Source organism: Miscanthus floridulus, chromosome 6, assembly GCF_019320115.1.
Source record: "Miscanthus floridulus cultivar M001 chromosome 6, ASM1932011v1, whole genome shotgun sequence".
NCBI lineage: Eukaryota > Viridiplantae > Streptophyta > Magnoliopsida > Poales > Poaceae > Miscanthus > Miscanthus floridulus.
In genome coordinates, this window is record NC_089585.1 from 44160466 (window position 1) to 44187205 (window position 26740).

Consider the following 26740-nt stretch of genomic DNA (forward strand, 5'->3'; position numbering starts at 1 on the left):
CGAAGTCCATGAAGGAGTTTGTGGAGCTCATCAATCGGCTTACAAGATAAAATGGATTATCAAGAGATCAGGATATTTTTGGACAACAATGTTGGAAGATTGTTTTAAATATTATAAAGGGTGTCAAGACTACCAGCAATTTGGGAATGTTAAAAGGTCACCCGCATCGGTTATGAATCCTATAATCAAGCCATAGCCGTTCAGAGGTTGGGGAATTGATCTGATTGGCCAAATTTATCCACCATCCAGCAAAGGTCATAAGTTCATAGTGGTGGTGATAGATTATTTCACCAAGTGGGTTAAAGCAATCCCGCTGAAGACAGTGACATCCCAGAGCATGATTGACTTTGTCTAGGAACATATCATTTACCGATTTGGGGTTCCCCAAACTATCACAACTGATCAAGGGACAATGTTCATATCTGAGGAATTCAAGAGTTTTGCTGCTAATATGGGATTTAAACTGTTGAATTCTTCTCATTACTATGCTCAGACCAATGGACAAGCCAAGGCGTCTAATCAGACGCTGGTCAAGCTGATCAAGAAGAAAATAATCGATCAACCAAGAAAATGGCACTTAACGTTGAATGAGTCACTGTGGGCTCATCGGATGGTGTGTCATGGATCAACTAAGTGCTCTCCCTATGAGCTAGTTTATGGACATACAGTCGTTCTTTCTTGGGAGATTAGGATTGGATCACGACGTATTGAATTTCAAGATAACCTAACAGTTGATGATTACAAAGTCTTGAAGCTCACAAATTAAGGATTGCCAAGTATATAACAAGAAGGTTAAATCTAAGAAGTTCCACGAACGCAAGTGGCACTTAATTGGGAAGGGCCTTATCGTATCACTCGGTGTGTGCTTGCCAATGCTTACTTTTATGAAATATTGGAAGGCAAAGAGTTCAACAGAGCACTCAATGCAAAATATTATCCTAGTATTTAGGTTGATGCCTGAGGTAGCCGGTTGAATTTTCATCGGCTTTTATAGCCGGTATAAGAGGATATCACCTTCAGAACAAAATGAAGCAACTCTGACTCTTCTCAAGAGGGAAAAGCCGATGCGGCACGCATCACCTTAGAGAAAAAATAAAACAAAATATACCATACACAAGGAAACAAGAAAGGAAAAATTAGTTCAAACATAAAAAGTTTATTCATTGGTTTCCTTCTATAATCTAAGGCCGAGAAACACTTTGTTTACAATGTCTCCGGCCGAGGAAGAAAAAGCTATAGTATTTGTGGCGTTTGAAAAAATCCTCAACTAAGTTCTCATGATATTCAGGAAGATCGGTCGCTGGAAAACCTAGGGAACAAGTCAAAGCTCGTATCCAGAGCGGAGTTGCGCCACAGCTAGAGCAACAGCAGCACCATGACGAACACCATGAAGGGCAATCTCCCTAGCATGATTTGGAACATCATGCAGGCGAACCACCGATACAGCACCCCTAGCATTGACTGATTGTGCAGCATAGTATGTAGCCGATTGAAGACATTCTAGCTACAAGGCTGGCAGATTTGAAGGAAGAGCAGTTAGAAGTCTGTGAAATCAGGATTGTGAAGATAAGAGTTGCCACAAGAGATCTCACCTGAGATTCTAGCCTCTGCCTCTGTCAACCTCATTTGGATGGTGTTGGCCCTATTCTCTGAGATGGTAAGGGCATCCTACATTGCATTCAGATGAAAGTCCATCCATCCAAGATCGCAAACCACATTGGAATACAAGGTCCGGGCCTCATCTCTCTCCTAAAGAAAGCGGTGAGCATCATCCCCGTTAAGGAAGCCAGAGGATTCTAGAGAGGGGTTTACTAGAGCCACTATGTGCGCGCCGCTGGGGCCGATGATCACATGGGAAGGAACGCCACCATTCGAGTTGGCCCTGCACATATGAAAAGTTAATCCGATCCACTCAAGAATCATGAGATCATATTCGTCCTTACTCTTGAAGGTGAGAACGCTGGTGTGGTGGCACAAGCTCGTCAGGGGTCTCATCGATGGGTCACTTGTCGTTGTCCATCCCTTTGGGAAGAGATGATAATTTTGGATCTAAAGATGAGGGAAGAGATTCGCACCAGAGCCACAAGTGATTGGGAGATGGTAGATTGGTTTCTCGGCCACAACCATGGACCATATTTATAGCCCAGGGGGGATGCGATGGTAGAACTCCTTGCGGATGTGCGATCGAATTTGGTTATAGAAACAAATTGCCACACCAGGAATTGAGGAAATAGCTCACGAGGAAATAAAGGATGCGATGAATTTATTGCTTTCCATAGCCATGGCCATTGTTGACGGTAGTTAACGTTCATCATAAACCATCAATATAACTTATATAAATGCATAAAAAGGATCACCAACATAGGTCTAGGGGTTTAAACTAATAAATTCCACCAGTTTTGGTGAATTTATGTTTGCAGGAGGATTTGCTCAGAAAAAAATAAAGAAGGGTCTATTCGTCAAAGCAAATCACGTTTATCTACAGCGAAACCGGCGTAGCAAGACTCTAGAAGACTCTAGAAGGCAAACCACCAAAGCAGAGGGTAGGTGGCTGCCATGTGGGGTCAGCCAGCCCCACCTGCAGGCTGCCCAGCCACCTCGGCTGACCTATCAACCCCTCCTTCGAATGTCGGTTCTCCACCGCCTCCTAGATTGCATCTACGCCATTCTTTCAAGTCGGTTTGATCCGAGAGTCCAGAATTGATGCTCCAGCCTATACATAACAGCCCTGAAACTCTAATTCATACCTCTCATTCAGAGATCAAGATACACCAGGAGGATTAGGTATAGACTCTCCAATATAGTAGATTAGTAGCTTGGGAGTGAGGGTCGAGTTGGGTTCATCCTCAAGTTTCGGATCCAGTCTTAGAGGCTCGGCAAAGCCTTGTATCTTCACTTCCACATCTTATAAGACTTATTATAAATTCATCATATTCTTATCTACATGGCTATGCTTACTTTTAATATGTATCTTGCTTAGTTGAGGTTATCATACTTTTGTGTGCGGGTTCATAGAGCGCTTAGCTTGCTAGTTTATCGATTGGGCTAAGTAGTCGAGCCTCGTGTAAGCATGGTGCTTATACGATGCTCTGCCTATGAGTACACCCTATTCTCTGGTTGGGTGGAAGCAGTGGGAGGTGATAGCCCTATCTATCCTTTGTAGTCTGATTCGACTTGAGTAGATTCTTAAATTGTAGGACCGTAGTCGCGTCGGTAGAGTTATCTATTATGGGTACTCTACCGTCTAAGCGGCGTCCCAAAGTGCACAAGGGTAGAGTTAGCCGTAACTATAGTTGGATGTATATATACTTTGACCATGTAATAAGAATGTCACAGGAATCTACCCCACTCGTTGCTCTCCTGAGTTGACTAGTTTACGTTATCTTATAGATCTACCCTCTGAGTATCATTATCCTTAATTCCTTTCATTACCTTCACCCCTGCTCTAGCCATGCTAGTATGTTGACTAATAGATACTCCTTTGATATTCAATAAGTCTTTACTCCATTGTTTTCCTATGGTAAAATATAAATAACGATACCTAGAATACTCCCGATAAAATGCTACAATGGTATTCTGTGTGCTTGCGGAATCCTTCATATTCTATTTGCACTTATAAATACCAACAAACATTTTTGGCGTCGTTGTCGGGGAAACAATTGGTGTAAAGATTTAGATCATTAACATACCACAAGCTTTAGTAGGATTACCCCTGTTGTGTTGAATTGTGGAATAAGACAGGACAACAAATGCTATTTCGACCTTCCGGTAAGCTTCCATAAGAAAAGAAGAAACATTGAAAAACCCTAGGGTGCCTAAACATTCAAGATCCATCAACATTGGAACCCTGCCATCTCACAGGTTTGTATAGACCTATATATTCTCTAACCATGTGTAGATTGGAGAAAAAGGTCGACGTCACAAGAATACAAATCACATCTCAAGTGACATATACATATGCTGCACTACTCACAAATTCCATCATGTGAGTCATGGTAAGTATGATCAAGAAAGGTGAGATAGTCTTGCTCATGGACTTTAAACTTCATGAGTAGTTATCTTTTAATTTTTGCATTCCATTGCATGTTTATTTTCAATGATTCATGCATCCACTCTGTTTAGTTTAAATTCTCTCATATCAAATCCACAGCATATTTAATTCCTTGCATACATTTATACCACTTGCATCTTTTATTAAAAAAAGAATCTCACCATGATCATGCTCTTTCATCTCCATTTGAATAAATCTCTTTTTATGCTTTCATGCTACTTTTGTTTGCTATAGTATGCTTAGGTTTGGAGTATCTTCATACATCTTTTAAAGTAAGCGTGGTGCTTAGTTTAAACTATTTTCTTAAATCAAATTAGACATGGTGTTTAGTTTAATTTTTGAACCAAGAGGTGTGTTGTTCTTACTTCCAAAGGCTTTTTAAATTAAGTATGGTGCTTAGGTTAAAATGCTTTCCTAAATTAAAATAGACATGGTATCTAGTTTAATTTTTTAGTCGATAGTATGGTTTAGTAGATATTGGTTATTTTGTTGGACTAACCCCTATAGAAAACTTTCAAATTCAATTTGGGTAAGTCAAGAGATGAATTTGCATCAGAGATGAATCAAGAAAAGTGCTAAACTTCAATAACTTTGCACAAAGAAGACCCAGCTCGTTCTTCATGGAAGGAAGAACTATGAGTATCAAGGTTTATTCACTTATCTTTTGTTGCAAGTTATCTTTGCCTTGAACCATACTAGAATGCAGCAAACACATAAAACATGATAAAACAAAATCTATGCTAAAGTAATCCTAAAACCATCCTTTCATTAGCATAGAGGAAAATCGCAAAAATTATGGACAACAACCCGTGTTTCAAATTCTTTATTTTTCCTCGGGTATGTGTCTATTAAAGTTTTGCAGGGAAAAAAGAATAGAAGCTATGCCTATTCAAGGTTTGGTATGAATCCACAAACCCTAAACCAAACCACCACTACAACTTTGGAAGTGGATAGACAAATCAACTGGTCATTAGTAACGTTGAAGGCATCCTAGCATTGAGCCTTTCTAGGACTCAAGCTAGGAGGCTGATGAGAAGCAGGATGCAACTCACTTCATATTAGCCAATCCGATGCCTGTTTTCATCACCTTCGAAGACATCATCTCGCACATCGTCAACAAGGACAAGACATCGAGATGGCACTACATCATGGCGTACATTCTCGTGCCAATAGACGTCAGAAATCAATGGAGGTCTGACGACTGTGTCTCATAAGGCCGTAAATGACCATGGTCGCCCAAAGACATCCCCTAGTCATTGAAGATGAAGCTTCCATGCGAGTACCAATGAGGATCTTTCTTTGATCATCAAGACGGCTGACATATCGCTAACAAACAAAGAAGAACAACTCTCCGCCATATCGTAAGATGATCAAGGAGGAACTTGAGTTTGCATCTCCAATGAACCCCATCTCGTCAATGATCAACAAAAATCAAAAAAGGTTGATGGAAGAAGAGCATGCAATTGGATGGTGCAAAGAAAAGCTAAAGGCAAGAAGAGGTCTGGCTCAATGGACCTAAAGCCATGAAGCCCCCACTGATAGGTGCATCAGACGAGTTTCCTTCAGGTATGTTTGTCACTGATCATTTCAACAAAAAGAAGGAAAACATAAGGTATATTCAACCAAGCATTATGCAACATAGAGTCACATTCATAGGAGAATTCTATCATCAAGCTAGATTTTGTATTTTGCAAAATTCAAGTCTAGGGGATCGAGTTCTTTAAAAACATCTTATGCCATGTTGCAAATTTATCTTTGATCAACTTTACCTTCATGATATGCTCGATTTGCTAGATCACTAACAAATAAAAATCTAAATAATCATGCTCCCATCATCATACATATTTTTGTTTTTACTTGAATGAATCTTTTTAGTCTTTTAAGCTTCCTTGTTCTGTTACAAGTATGCTTCAGAATATTATTCAAACATGAATATTGAATCAAAACATACTTGTATAAAATTTAGTTGTATATATGGACTAAACCTTGCAGGAAAATATTCAAATTTTTTTGGCAATATTAGGAGATCATTCATAGAAATAGATCAAGGTTTGAGGTATTTTTCAAAATGATTTTACACATCTTTGCCTTAACCTTGTTGAAAATTTGAAGTAGTGGTCAACAATCAAGGTATATTATTTAAAACATGAGATAAAGATTCTATGCCAATTAAAATAATAAAAACATGATTGCGTAAGAATCATACTCCAAACCAAAACATACTTTGTGTAGATCATGGCAGAGGAATCATGATTTTAACAAAAATACTTATTTATATTAGCATAATTAAATATAGTTTCATTTTATAATTATAAAGGATAACTACCGATTTACCATCGGCAAGGGCTCACCGTTTAAAGTCCAATGAGTAGGACTCTTCACCCTTCACTTCTTGCTTGATGAAGGTACATCCGTGCCTGGAGAAGTGGATGAGGATGACTGAACTTTCTTTGGTCTCCACGCCATTTTATTTGATTTTGGTGGTGTGGTGGCAGACTTTGGAGCTTCTTCTTTTTGTTTCCACACCTTCTTGTCTTTTTTAGGTGGTGTGCGAGCAACTTTTGAAGTTTCTTCTTTTTTTGCTTTGGGTTGTTCTTTTTCTGCTCTGGTCTCCTTTTATTTTCTTTGTTTTTCTTGACGAGGTTGTCCACTAGTTGAGGTTGTATCTCAACCTCCTTTATGCCTTGTGGATTTGGCCCAAACTTGATACGGGTCAAGGAGCATTGCTCTTGCCTGGACCGAAAGTCAAACTTCTCTTCTTTGCCATTGATGTTGAAGCGGATTTCTCCAGCTCCAATATCAATCTGTGCTCTCGCAGTGCTGAGGAAAGGTCGCCCAAGGATGAGGGGCGGATGAGGGGCGATTCTTTCGTGGTTTCCATGTCCAACACCATGAAGTCAACAGGGACGAAGTAACCCTGTATTTTCATAGGGATATCTTCAGCGATCCCAACCGGGTAACGGACCGTGGAATCGACTAGCTAGAGCATCATCGGCGTTGGTGCTAAGTGCATAAAGTTTAGCTTGTCAAATACGACCTTGGGCATCACGCTGACGCTTGCCCCTAGGTCACACAAGGTGATGAGGACATCACTGCTTCATCGCATACAAGCCAAGTACAGGAGGAGGTCCAGTGTGGGCGTCCAATTCATCTTTTTCATGGTGGAAGCCCAGTCCAACTCAAGTTTGAGTTCGGTTCGAGCTCTAGGACCAGTCTGCCTTAAACTGGTCACCCAGGACGCATCTAAACTCCGTTTTCGACGATCCATATATGGTTGGAAAGCTAATTTGATAAGGAAGCCAATCCAAGTGGTTTCATATCAAAAGACCTTCGGAATCAACGGGAATCGTCGAAACAAGTCAGCTTCCAGAATCTGTCAGGGTGCTACGACATCGTCTTTTGGTCCGTTGGACCGTGTATCGTGTTTGGGCCCATTAGGGGGCGCGTCCAGGGGGGTGACGCCCAAGACTCTATAAATAGTAGTTGTCGCTCTCCTTAGGATTTGGGTTTTGTTTAGTTCTTGATTTCCTCATGAAACAGACATCGTTTTGCTGTAACTGTCGCCGCCAAGGCCGCTTGCTGTGAACCAGGGCCCCAGTTCTTGATCTTGTTCGCCTATGGCGATTAGTCCTTTCGAATAAAGACTTGAACTCCTTGATTTCATAAGCCTCATATTTATTTGCAATTTCAGATTACGTTCATCCCGTTCTAGCTTGTGTTCTCGATTCGCTTGCAGGAAAGCCTTCTCGGCGAGGTCAATCGCGTTCACGTGGTTGATAACCAACGGAGCAGTGGTGTAACGATTGCGGGGGTCCAAATTAATCTTGGTTCAAAGCCTAGATCGTGAACATTGAGTCTCCACCATTCGACGCTATCATACCTTTTGGAAGATCGGGCCTAGTCTACATCAAGTGGTATCAGAGACCTTGTTGCCCGTTAGGTATAACTTTGTTTCCCCATTTAGATTGTTACTGTTTTTGCATTACCTACAGTCCATAAAAAGCCAAAAAAAATAAACATCGTCACATATTTTCTGTCCCATAGCCTCATTGTGCCGTGCAAGTTCGTCTCTAATTTACGTTGTTGAGTTTGTGCCCTAGGTTAAGTTCTTATTGCTGGTTTTAGATCATTTTTTTAGTCCAGTTTGTGTTTTTCCCTTTGTTTTTCATCATAATCCGTGAACACCTTCAAGTATTGTTGTGATTCCTTTGTATTCATCAAAACCCTAGTCCACGCCACCATATTTGTTACACTTGTCTTCACTATTTTCATCAAATCCTTGCTGTCGTGACCAATTTTGCGCACATTGTTCATGTTTTGTCCTCTAATTCGGAGTCCGTTCTTAAAATTGGTCTACTTTTCGCATACGAACTCGGATTTCGACATTGCATATATCAAAATCGATCAGAAAAAAATTCGGATCCGTCCATCCCCCACTTTTCGAGGTTCAAAAATTTTAGATTGGTCAAAAAGTGGTCACAAGATCCTCATTTCGTGGCCACAAGGTCTTTGTCGATTTCGAGCACGTCTTCTGGAAATTCTACAAGCCACGTCTTTCACTTGTTTAAGCTCATATTTTCTGTGGTTACTTCTTTTGTGCTCCTATGTGAAGCAAAAATATCAAAAAAATAAAAACAAAAAGTCAAAGAATCCCAAAAAAACAATGACAGCCCAAAAAAAGAGAAAAAAGAGAGGGACAAAATTAGAACAATATCTAGAGGAGCACATAGAGAGCGCCATTTGAGCTATGTTTGCGTGTGCTGATTTATACCTTGTTCCTAATCATATTCTTGCTGTTCACATAACTTGATACATCTGGTACTTGGAACGTGAGTAGGTCAGCAACTAAGACAAGTACTTGGGATACTTATTCAGCTTTGCTATTCAGTTGCGAATTTTGTTATTCCTTGCTACTATATTGTGCCTGTCCAAGCTCTACTTTCTTCTAACCAAGTAAGGTTCACTTTGCAACTGTTACACTCAAGCTACAACGGTATCACAGTCACCGACCGATTGCACCGCCTGTTGCTTTGGTAAGAACACTTGTAAGACCGTGGTAAGACGCTTGAGAGTTGAGTGCCTTATTTTTCCTTGTCCACAACCTAAGTAGTTAGTAGGGATAATACTATTTGTGTTGTCTTTTTCTTTCTACTAACCATGTTAGGAAAAGCCAGAGGCAGCGGCTAAGGAAACGAGGACGCACCTATAGATTTCAATGACTGTGTTTCTAAGAATGAGCTTTGTGCCGTTCTTGATGACAAGTTCAATGAGATCATTCAACAAATCCCCAATTTGGCTAAGAGGATTGAAGATGTTGAACAACTACGTCCTGAAGATGATGATGATGATCTCTCTGAGGAGGACGATGGCAATGCGGAGGCCGAAGCCGAAGCTCAACGACGTGCTGAGGATGCACGTAACTGTAATAGGTTGAACTTTAACCGATGCGGTATAGGAGGTAACAACCAAGGTAATAATGATCCTTTCTCTAAAACCAAGTTTAAGATACCTCCTTTTTCTGGTTCTGCTGATCCTAAAGCATATTTAGATTAAGAGATGGTTGTAGATCAAAAATTTAGCTCCCATCAAGTACCTAAAGAATATATAGTTAGTCTTGCTACTAGTGAGTTTACTAGTTTTGCTCTTTTCTGGTGGAATGATATTTGCAATAATGCTAATGCTAATGCTCAAATACCTCAAACCTAGACTGTACTTAAACGACGAATGAAATCAAGATTTGTTCCTCCATACTATCAGCGTGATCTGCGATTAAAACTGCAATATTTAAATCAAGGTAGTAAAACTATTGAGGAATATTATAATGAGCTTTTAATTGGTCTAGCATGTAGTAACATACAAGAGGATGATATGAATAAGTGTTCTAGATTTTTTGGAGGTTTACGTCGTGAAATACAGGATGTTCTTGACTATAAAGAATGGACTAGATTTTTCTAATTATATCATTATGCTATTAAAGCTGAAAGGGAAGTACAGGGACAACAACCTAGGCGATCCATGACTCCATCCGCGACTCCATCCATTCCTTCATGTTCAACCAAGGTGAGTAAATTTTCTAATGTGCAGGCACCACCAGTGCCTATAAAGAAGAATTCTCCTATCACACCTTCCAGTGGATCTGCTACACCTTCCTCTAGCAGCTCTTCTAAAGTTGTGTGCCACCGCTGCAAGGGCATGGGACATATTGCTAAAGAATGCCCCAGCAAACGAGCATATATTGCTACTGATGATGGTGGGTATGCTAGTGCTAGTGATGAAGAGAATAAATTTGCACTTACAACTGATCTTTATGCAGATAAATTTGCGGATAGTGCTGAAAATCCTGATGAGGTAATTGATAGTGTGGCATGCACTGCAGACTACAAATCAATTTTTGTTCAGCGTGTTTTGAGTACACAAGTTGAGCCAGTAGACAAGCTACAACGCCATAATTTGTTTCAAATGTTCCTTATTGTCAATAATTTCCGTGTTCGTGCTATAATTGATGGAGGAAGCAGTAATAACTTCGTAAGTTCTGAGCTTGTCAAGACTCTTGGTTTATCTACACGTGCGCTTCCACATTCATACCTTGTTCAGTGGTTCAACAATAGTGGTAAGGCAAAGGTAACACAATCTGCTCGTGTGTAATTTTCTATCGGGTCATACCATGATTATGCTGATTTTGATGTCGTGCCTATGCAAGCTTGTTCACTTTTGTTAGGCTGCCCTTGGCAATATGATAATAATGTTGTACATCATGGTAGGCAAAATAGATATACTTTTATGTTTAAAGGAAAGACAATTGCTTTACTTCCTTTATCACCTGCTGAAATTGTGTAATATGAAAAGAAACTTGCTGAAAAGAAAAAGAAAGGCCTTGATAAAGACTTTAGCAAACCAACAAATGAACCATCAAATAACATGAAAGAAGTTTTATTTGCTCTTAAATCTGTTCTTGTTGATCATGATGAACCATGTTATGCTCTAACTTGTGCATCGCCTATATGTCCACTTGGTCCTACTCCTAGTGCTATGTCTCTTGTTGGTACTAACCTTTTGCAGGAGGATGAATTCCCAACATGGAAGCCACCATGGCAGCCGCCTTTGCGAAGGATGGGGCGCCAAGATGAACGTCTTCGTCCGGAACCATCGTTGCTGTCATCCAATGGAGGAGACGATCTACTTCAGTCGAGGACGACCTCAATTCAAGAAAGGGAGGATGATGAGGACATCACTACTTCATCGCATACAAGCCAAGTAGAGGAGGAGGTCCAGCATGGGCATCCAATTCATCTTTTTTATGGTGGAAGCCCAGTCCAACTCAAGTTCAAGTCCGGTTCGGGCTCCAAGACCAGTCTGCCTTAAACTGGTCACCTAGGACACATCCAGACTCCGTTTCCGACGATCCATATATGGTTGGAAAGCTAATATGATAAGGAAGCCAATCCCAGTGGTTTCACGTCAAAAGACCTTCGGAATCAACGGGAATCATCGAAACAAGTCAGCATCCAGAATCTACCAGGGTGCTACGACACCATCTTTTGGTCCGTTGGACCGTGTATCGTGTTTGGGCCCATTAGAGGGCGCGTACAGGGGGGTGACGCTCAAGACTCTATAAATAGCAGCCGTCGCTCTCCTTAAGGTTTGGATTTTGTTTAATTCTTGATTTCCTCGTGAAACAGACATCGTTTTGCTACAACTGTCGCCGCCAAGGCCGCTTACTGTGCACCAGGGCCCCAGTTCTTGATCTTGTTCGCCTGTGGCGATTAGTCCTTTCGACTAAAGACTTGAACTCCTTGATTTCATAAGCCTCATATTTATTTGCAATTTTAGATTGCGTCCATCCCGTTCTTGCTTGTGTTCTCGATTCGCTTGCAGGAAAACCTTCTCGGCGAGGTCAATCGCGTTCGTGTGGTTGATAACCAACGGAGCAGTGGTGTAACGGTTGCGGGGGTTCGAATCAATCTTGGTTCGAAGCCTAGATCATGAACGTCGAGTCTCCACCAATCGACGCTATCATACCTTTCGGACGATCGGGCCTAGTCTACATCACAAGGCATGATCAAACTGTTGGGTCCCGATTGAACACGAGATTGTGGGGCTTCCAAGGTCTTTCTTTTTCTCAGGTAGACGGTTGAGTATAGCCATGCTACACTTTTTCGTTAGCTTTACGACCTCCGTGGATGGCAAGGGTCGCTTATTGTTGATATCTTTAATGTATTTTGCATAAGAAGGTACATGTAAGACGTCAATTGATGGGACGCTCATGTGTATCTTCTCTATCACCTCAACAAGACAAGTGAATTGCTCGTCCACAGCTTGTTTTCTATTTCTAGCGGGAAACGGCAACAAGCTTGTGTCAACGAAGTCTTGTGGTGTTGTTTCCTCCTCTTCGTGATCTTTTTGTATTTTTGTTGATGAAGAAGATCCTTCCTCTTGTTGCCCTTGTGCTTTTCCTATTTTATTGTCAGGATTTGGTGGATCACGAGTCGACTTACCACCCCTTGTGGTCACTGTGTTAACTTTTTCAAAGGAATTCTCGGGTTGCCCCAGGATCTTCCCTTCATTATTAACAGGTAAAGCAGCAGCAATTTGACCTAATTGAGTTTCAATCATTTTATAAAGCTCAATTGATTTTTAAAAGAGGAAGATAGACCTTCTATTTTGAGTTAATGTTTTCCAACATTTTATCATTATATGTTTGCTTTACAGTGATATTTTCATTGATTTTAGCTTGACCTAAAACAAGGTCTTTCAAGGAAGGTTGATTCGAATTGAAATTTGAATTGAAATTCAAATTACCTCCTTGCGGGCGGGATTCATTGTTCCACCTGTTTTTGTTACCTTGTCGGAACCCGTTGTTTATGTATGATGCTTCTTCACGGGTATCGGGGCAGTCATCAGGTCTTTTCAATAACAAGTCCATTTTTGTGGTAAGCATATCCGCCTCCATCACGGTATGCATGCCTTTTGTTGTTTTCTTTCCTCCTCCCAGCTCTAATTCGCCACCATCTTTTCAATGAGTCGTGGCTCCATTGATGGTGATGGAGAGAAACGCTCCTCCAGTAGCGGCATCTACATGCCCCTTCGACATGGGCGTAAGCCCCTCGTAGAAATTCTGGAGCATGAGCTAGTTTTCCATTCCGTGGAGCGGGCAGGCTTGGATGTAATCCTATAGCCTCTCCCACGCCTCAAGGATGGATTCCATTGAAGTTTGCTGGAAGTTTGAAATTTTCCCCCTCAGGACATTGATTTTACCCATGAGGAAAAATTTTGCAAGAAACACCGCGGAACGTTTGTCCCACATAATGGTAGCATCCTTTTCCTTGTAAAACCACTATTTCGCCTTCCCCGCAAGGGAGAAGGGAAACTGACGGAGCCTTATGCTAGCTGGTGCGACATCTTTGATGACGATGGTGTCGCATAGCTCTAGGAAGTGTTGCAAGTCTGCACTTGTGTCCTCACTAGGCAAACCACAGAATTGGTTTGCCTGCACCATCGTGATCAGGCCAGTGCGCAACTCGAAGTTTCCATTGCCCGTGTTGACAGCGGACCCAATGGGCACGTTGGCGACAGCGGGAGTGGAGTAGTCGTAGAGTGTCTTGGCCATACCAATAGTAGCGGATGGTGCAGGGGTGACTGGTTCACTTGCCGGCAGAGTAATAGAAGAACAAGCACACGAGACCAGATCTTCCTTAGGAGTGCCTCCGGATTTTCAATGTAGTTATCCGGTAGATCAAAACCACTCATACAATATCCTATTTTCATCCACAACAGGAAGAAAACAAGCAGAATTAGCCTACATAAACTATGACTACCATTATATGCATGTGATCATGAATATGTCCTACTAGATTCTTTAACCTATGCCCTCCCTGACAATGGTGACAGAAATGCTTATTGGCATTTCTTAGCGCAATCACTAAGATTGAGTAAACCTTAGCGATGCCGCCAAAAAACACCAACTATGATAGTTCTCGATGATTAAAGAAAATATTCGTAAGCGCACGGATCTATCATTGTAGCATTTCACCCGAAAGTATTCAGCATATCATTATTTATATTTTCCTAAAGGAAGGCAAGGTATAAGAGTCTAGCATGGCATATAATCAAGATTACATACTTGCATTAGTAAACCAATAGTTCATGATAGGGGTACAAACGGTATTTCAAGGATAGCGGACACACATCTGAGCCAACCTCAAGGATAAAAGGAAAATAAAGAATAAAAGAATGTTTCTAAGTGGAGCAGGCAAGGTCAAATATAGTCATGCAAAGAACAATTAATGATCATACAAGATATATGACTAAAATTAAAACTAAGTGTAAGATGGACAGGAAGATCTCCGAGCACTGGTCTGCTAGCAAGCGCGAGAGACTTTAAAACTCCTTCACAAAACCTGAACATGGGGGATTACAAGGGATGGACAGGGTTGTCACCACTTGCCACCTACCTCTCAACCAGGGGGCACCGTCATGTCTGAAAGTAACTACCGAGCACCACACCCGTGTACAAAGAAACTATCGATATCCCCTAGGGACTCTGACCCTACGGATCGACAAGTATAGGACATGGGCAAACTCGAAGGAACAACGAACCGCCACCTCAACCTAGCTCTACTTCTACTCATATAAGTCATGAATGGTTAAGCATAAAATTGAACATGTTAAGATCATAACATACAAACTATATGCTAGTTCATATGTCAAGATTATAACATGAAAACTATAGTCTAGTTCATATGCACTACTATATTGAAGATATGAGAACAAGGCTATGGAAGACTTCTTCATAGTATTCATACCAAAGTTGCTCTTCTTCTAAGAAGCCAAGCTCTCCAAGGTAGCTCTTGCCTAGCTCCAAACTACTACTAAAAACTAAAAGAGTACAAATAGAGAGGTGAGGTGTGCAGCTCCAAATGCTGGTGTGTGTAAGAGGTGAGCACTAGCCACCTATTTATATTAGTTGATGGTCGGTTTGGCCTTAGTAGATTAGGAAAGCACCAAAAACCACCTATGCAGGTCGCCATGCAACCGTCGAAGCAACGTGGGCTAGAGAGACGGTGCTGGGGGTGCAGGAGCACCCAGGGTGCGGGTGCACCCTAGCAAGTCCTGTTGGCCACCGCCTTTCCCCGATGGGCTACTGGCTATGCCTGGGTTGCTTCCTCGATGGTGCCCGGCCCAATCTTGGCATGTAGGTGGGCTTCTCCATTTATTTCCTTTGCGTAATTCTGCTTTATGCCTTTCGAGTTGCGTCATTTGATCATTTTCCCATGTATTTGGTGTATAAGTTCTGCAAAACACTAAGTATCCAATACATGTGAAAATATATTAATAGTAAATGCATATATGTTGAAAGTTTGTTTATTTCTCCTGTTTTGGATATTAATTGGCGATCGGAATTGAACGTTAGTGACCGCCAACACCCGACTATTGTAATAGACATCTCTCATCGATCAATCAAATCAGTACCTTTACTTTTCGGCTTACGCCACCCCCTAGGAGTAGGAGTAGAATATATCTCGGTGAGTTCTTCGGACAAGCAGGACTGCATCGGTTAGGTTCAACCTCTGGTTTGTTTGTGAGTATCTGTCACGACTTATACTTGTTTATAAGGTTGCATCAGTCTGGCTCGACCTCTTATAAGCTTTGTATAAGTTAGTTATCATCAGTTATTGTAAGGTTGCATCGGTCCAACTTGAATCTCTTACAATCTTATACAAGTTACCCCTCAATTCTTATCGAAATTTGTAAGGCTGCATCTGTAACACCCCGGGCATTAGTCACAAGTTAAGCAGTGGATTTGGACTTAAGTAAACTATGTCAAGCAATGATCATGATCTCTAGTTCATAATTTTGAAGTGATGATGAAGGTGTTGTGGTCCAATATATGAAACTGAGTCCCAACTTGAACTTGGACAACACACCTTTGCTTACTTGTGGACCCTAGTTAAGGTTAGGCATAAGTAATGTCAAACATGCTTGTTTCATGCACATTACATCAATATACATCCATCTTGACCAGTGGAAAAATTTCATAAAGTTTTGAATCAAGAAGTCACATGAAATGATAAGTTATAGTCTTTCTTGAATTGCTTCATCAGGTGAATAGGAACATGGGATGTCAACTAAACCTTGCTACCTTACCCAAATAACTCTAATTGAATTCTACAACAAAAGTCATGAATGGTTCATGTTGAGCAAATGTCAAGAAAATGCTTCTAAGTATGGGAGTAGCTAAAATTGTTCAGTTTTGACCTGTGTTGACCAACTGTCTGGAGTACTTGCATGGAATTGGACCTTAAATAAAAGTTTGAGTTTGAGTGGAGTACAACAAACTTTATTTTTGGACCAAGACCTATTTCAACTTCTAAGTGACTCAAACAGTGGTCTCAAGTTTGAAAGCAGTGTTGCTTTGGCCCCTCTGAAATATTTCTAAGTCCCTGATTAACAGCTAGAAGTTGACATGTTGTGACATTTTTATCTTCCAAATTTGTATGGTAACTCGACTAGATTCCTTAATATGAATTGAAGTACACTTTGTGAAGGAAACAATGAAATAAGTCTCATCATGTTTGGGGCACATTTGCACCTTCAAAATCAATTCCCAAAACTGCTAGTTTCGCTGAATTCGGGGAACTTGGACTGAATATCTGAATTCCGTTTTTAGTTTTCAAGTAGCCCTCTTTGGGAATTAATATCTCACAAACCATTTTGATTTGGACCAAACTCCTTTAATCAAAGTTGTAGTATGCATATAGCTCTACAACACGGTGCAATTGGTTTAGTTTTTTTCATTGCTCGGTTTGAGAGCTATGGATGGGCGAAGATGTGGGTTTCAGTAGGTTTTGTAGCTGATTCAAACGGAAGGGAGCCAACCGTGCGTAGGGGAGCGATGCCACGTGGCCCGAACGCTCGCTCACATGTTTGCCACCTCGCTAGCACTCATGCCGCGTGGATGAAACGACTGAGCGCTCGCCCCTCCTTCCTCCAACTCGCTCTCTTGCTCTCTTCTTTGTTCCTACCCCTCACTCTCGCCATGGATGGCCAAGCATCAGAGCTCACGCAGCCGCTGCTCCTCTGCAGAAGCCCCCTCCAGCCACTCAGCGTGCCAATCCTCCGCTAACACCTCGCACTGCCTCCCCCGCGTCGCCTTCCTAGCAGTGTCGCTGCCAGTAGCCTATTGCCACCGGAGCAACGCCTCTGCCCACCACACGCGCACGTGGCATGGCCGCCTTGGCTCGCCTCCGGCCGGGCTGCGCCCCACCGCAAGTGCGCGAGCATGCCCTGGTGCTCCACCGCCGCCTATCATCGCTGGAGGACCACCGTAAAACATAAAACTAACCAAACAGCCACTAAGTTAATGTGCTCTCAAAGACTAACTAAACAGCCACACTAACCAAACTAACAAGCTCTCACAACTAGCTACACTAAAGAGCTTGACAACTAGTTTACGGTAATATAAAGAGAGTGAGCAAGAAGGTTATATCGCCGTGTTGAGAAAGGAGCCAATCAATCACAAAAATGAATAACAATAAAGATCAATCACCTCGGAATCAAATGATGAACACAATGAATTTTTCTCGAGGTTCACTTGCTTGCTGGCAAGCTGCTCCTCATTGTGGCGATTCACCCACTTGGAGGTTCACGCGCTAATTGGCATCACATGCCAAACCCTCGATAGGGTGCCACACAACCAACACAAGATGAGGATCACACAAGCCATGAGCAATCTATTAGAGTACCTTTTGGCTCTCTACCGGAGAAAGGTTAAGAACCCCTCACAATCACCATGATCGGAGCCGGAGACAATCACCACTCTCTACTCAATGATCCTTGCTGCTCCAAGCCATCTAGGTGGCAGCAACCACTAAGAGTAACAAGTGAATCCCACAGCAAAACACAAACACCAAGTGCCTCTAGATACAAACACTCAAGCAATGCACTTGGATTTACTCTCAATCTCACAAAGATGAAGAATCAATGATGGAGATGAGTGGAAGGGCTTTGGCTAAGCTCACAAGGTTGTTATGTCAATGCAAATGGCCAAGAGAGTGAGCTTGAGTCGGCCATGGGGCTTAAATAGAAGCCCCCACAAAATAGAGCCGTTGTACCCCTTCACTAGGCATAACACGGGGTGATCGGACGCTCTGGTCATATTGACCTGCCACTGGACCTCAGCGTCTGGTCACATGATGCGTACCACGTGTCCCCTCTCTTCAAATGTTGATCACCCGATCTCAACGGTCAAGTGATGACCGGACGCTGCAGCTCAAAGTGACCGGATGTTGAACCCCAGCATCCGGTCGTTTCCAGTAAGCATCCAGAGATGACTTTTCATGACCGAACATGTCCGATCATGCTCGACCAGACACACCCAGCGTCTGGTCGTTTCAGCGCCAGCGTCCGGTCAATGACCGACGCTGTGCTTTTTCTGCTGCTACTGACCGGACACGCCGGTCCTTCAGAGACCAGCGTCCAGTCACTTACAGTGACCTCCATCTTTTCTGTCTAGGGTGTCAGTGGCACCGTCGGACTATCCACACTCTATGGGTGGACACTCTGCCGGTGAAGTTCCTAACCTTGCTCAAATGTGCCAACCACCAAGTGTATTACCTTGTGCACATGTGTTAGTATATTTTCACAAACATTTTCAAGGGTGTTAGCACTCTACTAGATCCTAAATGCATATGCAATGAGTTAGAGCATCTAGTGGCACTTTGATAACCACATTCTGATACGAGTTTCACCCCACTTAATAGTACGGCTATCAAACCTAAATGTTATCACACTCTCTAAGTGTCTTGATCACCAAAACAAAATGGCTCCTATTATTTATACCTTTGCCTTGAGCATTTTGTTTTTCTCTTTTTTCTTTTCAAGTCCAAGCAGTTGACTATCATCATGGCATTACCATTATCATGTCATGGTCTTTATTTGCTTCATCAATTGGTGTGTGCTACCTATATCATGATCACTTGATAAACTAGGTTAGCACTTAGGGTTCCATCAATTTACCAAAACCAAACTAGAGCTTTTAGACGCGTTGCTTTGAAGTGACCGGACATAGGACCCCAGCATCTGGTCATTTCTAGTAAGGTTCCATTCATGACCGGACATGTCCGGATAGGCCCGACCGGACTCACCCAACGTCCGATCAGTCACTGTCTCCTCTATGCACCACCACGTCAGCGTATGTCAGTACTGATCGGACGTAGGCCCTAAGCATCTGGTCACTCTTTGCGTCAGCGTCCGGTCACAAGACCGAGACTATGTGCTTGCTGCTGCTACTAACTAGACGCAGGACCCTAGTGTCCGATCACTGCGTGACCAGCATCCAGTGCACTCTATGAAACCCTATCTTTTTCTGTGTAGGGCACTAGTGGTACCATCGGACTATCCGCACTCTACAGATGGACACTCCGCTGGTGGAGTTTTGAACCCATGCTCTCAAGTGCAAAACACAATGTATATCACCTTTGTACATGTGTGTTAGTATATTTTCATAAACCTTTTCAAGGGTGTTACCACTCCACTAGATTCTAAATGCATATGCAATGAGTTAGAGCATCTAGTGGCACTTTGATAACCGCATTTCAATACGAGTTTCACCCTTCTTAATAGTACGACTATCGATCCTAAATGTGATCACACTCTCCAAGTGTCTCGATCACTAAACCAAAAAAACTCCTGTCAATTTCACCTTTATCTTGAGCCTTTTATTTTTCTTTCTCCTTTTCCAAGTCCAAGGATTTGATCATCACCATGCCATCACCATCATCATGTCCTAATCTTCACATGCTTAATCACTAGGAATAGTGTCACCTGTCTCATAATCACTTTGATAAACTAGGTTAGCACTTAGGGTTTCATTAATTCACCAAAACCAAACTAGAGCTTTTAGGCACCTACGTTAACAAGTATATGACATATAAGAAGATGAAATTAAGCGTAGTTAATCTCAGAAAAAATAAGTATTAATGTTCTATATTTACCTTCAGGTATTGTTCCAGGGTTAGCCTCATGGTTCTTGCCTCACTTTTAGGGACCCTCACTCTAAGAATTTTCGTGTGCTATTGGATCATGGCCTAGATGCGCGCCTCATGGTGCATGTCCATGATGAGTTTCTTGGCAGCTTTGTCAGCCACAACATCCGCCTTGGCCTCGTATCCCTCTTCGCATCTAAAGAAATCCTGCATATAGACATGATGTATCCAGTCATTATTTTAAGAATGTCTAATCAATGCGATGTATTGAGCAATGTAGTCGAGAAAGACTCACCCAAAGCTCGGTCTTGACACGCTGCGCCTTGTCGGCGAATACCCTGCCATCCCAATTAGGGGCGTCGAGGATGGCGGCATAGTGGGCCCATGTGTAGGCTGGCTCGATAGTTTCGCCGAACTGCACCAGGCCAGGGAATTTTTCCTTGATCAAAAGACCAAGGATGTCATTCACATGGCATGCGTGATCACCCCACCGACCTTCCTCCAACCCCTACCCAAGTGATTAAGATAAATTATTAGTTTCTATTGTAATTTTGAACATATCAAATGAAAAATTAGTGATAATATCTAAAGTTACTTATCTCCATAAGGTCAAATCAGCGGGCGTCTCTCAAGAGGTATCGGTCGCCTTAGAAGGGTCGAGGGACCTTGCAACCACACACACAATGAAGTAGAGGAAGTGGTACCCCCTATCTCCTCCTCCATCTGTACCTCCTCCTCCTCCTTAAAGGATGAGTGAGCTAAAGGTAACTCAGACGGTGATGAAGGTATAGGCAGCGGTGGCCTCATCTTGCCTCCACCCTTCCCTCAACCCCTGGATCAACCCCAAGATCTCTTTCTGGACCCCTCAGCTGCATTAGACCCTGCAGCTGCATTGGACCCTTTATGCATCGCTGTCGCTTTTGAGTAAAATGACGTTATCCTCTTCATACCGCCCACCATTGTTTAATCACCTGCAATTAAAAAGAGTAAATCAATTAGCACAGATAATACATCAAAATAGATGCAAAATAAACAAAACATACTTAGAAAATAACATGGTATGACAAATAATAAATTAATAGTCTCCAAATACACGTCCTAGCAGGGAGATTGTGTATCTGAAGAACAACAGGGAGATGCTGCTGAAACTCTATCTTGGATCAGAGTAGAGCATAGAAACTAACCCCATCTACACATCCTTAGGCTGTCTAAAAAACGTGGATAATTCGAAACAGATACGGTTATAGATATGCAAAGATCTGTATATTTCCAACCGTGTCTCTTTCGAACGGGAGACGCCTAGCTAGGTTACATGATATACGAACATCATACAGAAAGAGGGGTGTATGATGCCTCACCTTGCTGTCCTACAAAGTGATGAGTCAAGGACGGTGAGGAATGATCTTTGCAATAGTATCTCCTACAACAAATGAATATAATAGTATCAATTGTAAATTTTGGCAGCACCTCCCCTGCACGGTGAGGTAACCAAAACCTACAAGAAACCAACGGCACGATGGCTAACAACCACATACACACCAAACCAATGGCACGATGTCCGAGAACCACATACACACAAACAATTTCATATGTCGTGGTCTTCTAGTCTCTTTTTGGTAAGCAAATGGCACAGTGTCTTTCAAGAGTTAATACAATTAGCGTCTAAGCATTCATCCCTTATTCCATTTTTTTAGATTTCATTACCATCCAAGTTGATCACTAGCTATTTGTACTACCTTTTGTTCAGATGAGGCAATCTGGTATTTATAGTACCTTCGACCGGCGGGAGGCGGCAGACATTGGAACAGCGGCGGCGATGCATGGGGCCAGGGAAGGGCACTAGCCACCAGGGGAGGGCGCCGGGGGCCGACGAGGGGCGTGCGTAGGACCAGCGACGGCCGCCGGGTCGAGGCCTTGGTGGCAGGGAGAGGGCGCCAGCCAGGGAAGGGCGTTGAGGGCTAGCAAGGGGCGCGCGGGACCGACAGCGGCCGCATGGGGGGAGGGTGTGGCGGCCAGGGGAGGGCACCGGCTAGGGGAGGGCACTGGGGGCTAGTGAGGGGCGCGTGCGGGATCGACAGTGGTCAACGGGGTGAGGACGTGGAGGCCGAGGGAGGGTGCAAGTAGGAGAAGGGCGCTGGCCACCGGGGGAGGGGGCCGGCCGGAGGAGGGCGCCAGGGGTCGGCGAGGGGCGCGTGAGGGATCGACGGCGGCCGCGAGGCAAGCGACGGTCGCATGGTGCAGCTGGGTGTGTGGGTGTGTGTGCATGTGCGGGTGTGCGTGTGTGTGTGCGTGTGTGTATGTGAGGCCGGTCGGGGTGGTTATGAGAGGGTTTGCCGAGTGCTCGTGATCTAGCACTCGGCAAACACATTTTTTCATTTTCAAACCCTAAACTACTGCACGTTTGGGGGGCTGGGTGAAGTGGTTTGCCGAGTATCGCAGGTCTGACACTCGGTAAATACCAGCTTTGCCGAGTGCCACGTCAGGGGCACTTGTCAAACTTATTATTTTTATTTTCCTTCTTCTCCTTTTCCATAATGTGCTTTGCTAAATTTGTTCTGATGTATTTTGAAAATACCTTATCAAATTCACTCAACAATATATTTTTGATTTTTCTACAAATATTATTTCATTATTTCATGCAGTTATAGCTCAAATTTAATTTATATCAATTAAAATTATATAATTGCACTTAATAAATTAAAATTATCAAATGGATCCAAAAAATTACCAAAATTACACATGAATCAATCTATATTCTCTATTGCCTATATAAAAAGTTTTAAAGTCAAATCGCAATTCGATTATCACTTTGACTCCAAATCTTATCGAATCATTCTTAACGCTACGATTCTTCTTCTGAGATACTTCGGTTTGTAAAAATCATAGATGACAGATTGTGCGAAACCTTCTCAATTTTTTACCAAAGCCTCCATGTATGACATAATGAGATCTTGATAAATCTCATGATTTTCAGACTTCGTTTGCTTTTTTTAAAATTTAAAAATCATTCTGCCACACGTTCATGATCGTGTTTCCTGAACAAAATATTCAAAATTTCTTTTTATTTCCTAGGTAAGGCCTCACACTATACTCAATAACATGAATATCATTTTTCTACTCATTTTATTCTATTATTTGAATCACTTGCGGTTCAAATTTGACTTATACCAAAAAATTCTTTGAAATGCAATAAATTAATTAAATATAGCAAACAGATCCAGAAATATACCAAATCTCAACACGGAGTACCACATATTGTATGTGGAGAGTAGAAAAAATTTCAAGGTCAGAAGGGAAAAAAACTTATTATTTTATGTAGTTATAGCTCAAATTCAATCTATATCAATTAAAATTATATAATTGCACTTAATAAAATAAAATTATCAAACGGATCCAAAAAATTATCAAAATTACACATGAATCAATCTATGTTCTCTATTGCCTATAAAAAGTTTTGATGTCAAACCCTAATTTGATCGTCACTTTAACTCCAAATATCACCGAATCCTTCTCAACGCTACGATTCTTCTTCTGAGATACTTCGGTTTGTAAACATCGTATATGATAGATTGTGCGAAACCTTATTAATTTTTTGCCACAGCTCCATGTGTAGGATATCATGAGATCTTGATAAATCTCATGATTTTTAGACTTCATTTGTTTTTTTAGAATTTAAAAACCATCCGGCGACACGTTCGTGGTCGTGTTTCCTAAACAAGATGTTTGAAATTTCTTTTCATTTCTCGGGTAAGGCCCCACACTGTACTCAATAATATGAATATTATTTTTCTACTTATTTTATTATATTATTTGAATCACTTGCAGTTTAAATTTGACTTATACCAAAAAAAATCCTTGAAATGCAATAAATTAATTAAATATAGCAAACAGATCTAAAAATATACCAAATCTTAACATGGAGTATCACATGTTGTATGTAGAGAGTAGAAAAAGTTTCAATGTCAAAAGAGAGAAAAAAACTTATTATTTTATGCAGTTATAGCTCAAATTCAATTTATATCAATTAAAATTCTATAATTACACTTAATAAATTAAAATTATCAAACGGATCTAAAAAATTATCAAAATTACACATGAATCAATCTATATTCTCTATTGGCTATACAAAAAGTTTTGAAGTCAAACCCCAATTCAATCGTCACTTTGACTCCAAATCTTACCGAATCCTTTTCAACGGTACTATTCTTTTTCTGAGATACTTCGGTTTGTAAATATCGTTCATGACAGATTTTGCGAAACCTTCTCAATTTTTTACCACAACCTCCACGTGTGATATCACGAGATCTTGACAAATCTCATGATTTTCTGACTTCGTTTGCTTTTTTTAGAATTTAAAAATCATTCGGCCACATGTTCGTGGTCGTGTTTCCTGAACAAGATGTTCGAAATTTCTTTTCATTTCCCTGGTAAGGCATCACACTGGACTCAATAACATGAATATCATTTTTCTACTTATTTTATTCTGTTATTTAAATCACTTGCAGTTCAAATTTGACTTATATCAAAAAATTTCCTTGAAATATAATAAATTAATTAAATATAGCAAATAGATTCAGAAATATACCAAATCTTAACATGGAGTACCATATATTGTATGTAGAGAGTAGAAAAAGTTTCAAGGCCAGAAGAGAAAAAAAAACTTATTTATTTGTCGAGTGTAAAAAAACACTCGGTAAACTTATTTTCTTTGCCGAATGCCACTAACGGACACTCAATAACTCCTAATGGCTGGTATACTAACTGACGGATGTCCATGTTGTGGTTTTTTGTCGAATGTCTCTGTTTTGCCGAGTGTTTTTTCTTAGTTTGCCGAGTGTTTTTTTCGCACTCGACAAAGAGTTTGTTTATCGAGTGCCATTATTTTGCCGAGTGTGTTTTTTGCAGCACTCGGCAAAGAGCTTGTTTGTCGAGTGGCCGATAGAATGCACTCGGCAAACATTTTTGCACTCAGCAAATCCGTCGTTTCCGTAGTGATGTAACCGCCCAACGGATATGCTATGGCCCCGTTCGCTGGTCTGAAATTTGGCTGAAACTGGCTGAAAAAACACTATTCCGGCTAAATTGTTGTGAAAGAAAAACATTGTTCCGGCTGAATAAAAAAAGCCGAACAAAGTGAACGTGGAGTAAGCGAAACAGGGCCATAATGGTTTACCTAGATGGATGGGTGCGGTCGTACGGATCGTACCAACCGCGCGCGCTCAGCGGTGTTCTCCCATCCCATGGAGTCCGGGGAGGTGAGGGCCGAGCAGCGGCAGCAGCCCGTGACGCCGAAGAAGCGCAAGAGGCCGAAGCCGGAGAAGTCCGCGCAGGCGAACGGCGGAAGCTCCAGCTCGCCCGCCGAGTCGTCGCCGCTGAGTAGAACGTCGTCGTCGTCACCTCCCAGCAACGACGCTGACGGCAAGGGTCAGCGGCAGCAGCAGCACCATCAACAAGGCGGAGGCGGGAAGAGGCCGAGGCTCGTGTGGACTGACGAACTGCAAATCTATCCTGTGAAACTTTAACCAGCACTGAATTTCAAACTATCTATTAGCTTATGATCATACATGCAAGACATTTGTGTAGATTTAGCTTGTACCTACTTTGTTTCATGATCTGTTCATGAGCTCATTGATCTATTAGATGTTACAATCATACGTTAACGGAAAAGCTGCATGCATGCAGCCAAACTTTAAGAACATAATCGATGAAGTATTATATATTTGAAGCAAAGCGTTACAAGTATGCAAGCTATGTTTTGTCTGGATTATATATACATGGTACAGTATATAAGCTATACTCTGTGTGGATTATATACAGAGGCTGTGCCAAGGAGAATATTGGAGAAGATGAACGTTCCTGAAGTTAGCAGAGAGAGTTGCAAGCCACCTTCAGGTGATTAATATAAAGAAGGCCTCTTTTTATTACAAACTAAACTAAAAAATATTGCACCTTTTTTTTTTTTGCTGATATATAAGATCGGTTCACGAACTGCAGGAACATAAATTGCATCTGAGACGTCTAGCTGAAGAAGCTTCAAGTCATTCCCCTGCTACCGAACAAGCACCGGCCTCCCACCCTCTGCGTCCCCTTCCTCCGAACACTCGTCTGGCAGACCTGTCTCAGGCACAGCTAGATCTTGTCCAGGTACTCCAGACACCGCCGCCAGATTGCTTGAGCAGAAGCAGCAGCAGCATCGCAGCAAACCTTCACATTATGCAGTCGATTCAGCAGCAGCTCTTCGGACCTCCTATCAAGGAAGGACAAGCTGCTCAAACGATGCAGCGAGCTCCCGCTGATTCAGGCTCCTCTCCCGTAGACACGGAAACATGGACCTCAGGTACTGAGACTGATTTAATGTGTTTGGTTCTTCTCTCTCCTTAGTTCTCTCTCTCTCTCTCTAATGCAATTGTCGTTTTGGAGTAGTCAAACAGTTTTCAATTTAATCAGACATGTATACAAAAGATACTAGTAACATATGGTACCAATTCCAAAATTGCATCTTTTTAGACGGAGGTAGGATGATGTTTGAGTTGCATTCTGGATTAATTGTGCCATTATTATATTATTTTGTTCTTTGTCATCCGTAGCAATCTTGGTTCCTGAGGCCAACACAGAGGTGGCAGTGATACGCATGCTGAAAACGCCACGGAACCAGAAGAAGCGGCTCCTGCTCCTGGCAGCATCCTTGGACAATTCTGGGCGGTAG

The 26740-nt window shown here is 41.9% G+C and overlaps 1 non-coding gene and 1 pseudogene across 1 annotated transcript; both read left to right on the forward strand.

Moving 5' to 3' along the window:
• Positions 1 to 13188: 13188 nt before the first annotated feature.
• LOC136462053 (small nucleolar RNA R71) lies at positions 13189 to 13295 on the forward strand. Its single transcript, XR_010760579.1, has one exon. It is a non-coding gene; the product is annotated as a small nucleolar RNA R71 (small nucleolar RNA).
• Positions 13296 to 25215: 11920 nt separating this feature from the next.
• Positions 25216 to 26740, forward strand: LOC136460538 (two-component response regulator ORR21-like; annotated as a pseudogene).